Source organism: Corvus brachyrhynchos, unplaced genomic scaffold (assembly GCF_000691975.1).
Source record: "Corvus brachyrhynchos isolate BGI_N302 unplaced genomic scaffold, ASM69197v1 scaffold58, whole genome shotgun sequence".
Taxonomy (NCBI): Eukaryota; Metazoa; Chordata; class Aves; order Passeriformes; family Corvidae; genus Corvus; species Corvus brachyrhynchos.
Window position 1 is genome coordinate 1,880,149 of NW_008239539.1, and position 415 is coordinate 1,880,563.

Below are 415 nucleotides of genomic sequence, written 5' to 3' on the forward strand. Positions count from 1 at the left end.
GCGCCCGGTGCTCCCCCCCGAGCTGCCCTGGCCGGCAGGGGGCGCCACGGCCCCCATCTGCTGGGCCCGGGCTGGGCCTGACCCGGGCAGGGAGACGGTGGGAACATCGGGATCAGGGGGACACGGGGACCACGGAATCACTGGGAGCAGGGAAACACTGGGATCACGGAACACTGGGATCATGGAAACATGGAATCATTGCATCATGGGATCACTGGGATCATAAGAGTCATGGAATCATGGAACTATGAAATAATGGTATCATGGAAACAGTGGAATCGTGGAATCGTGGAATCATGGAATCACAGAACCACAGAATATGGGAATAATGGAATAATTGGGATCGTGGAATGGTTGGTCCGGGAGGGGTCATTACAGACCATCCCATTCCCCCCCTGCCATGGCAGGGACACCT

The 415-nt window shown here is 57.3% G+C and overlaps 1 protein-coding gene across 1 annotated transcript in view; it reads right to left on the reverse strand.

Annotated features, from left to right (window-relative positions):
* The window catches only part of EEF2KMT (eukaryotic elongation factor 2 lysine methyltransferase), a 6,926-nt gene that overhangs the window by 5,558 nt on the left and 953 nt on the right, over positions 1–415 (reverse strand). The window lies entirely within an intron of this gene.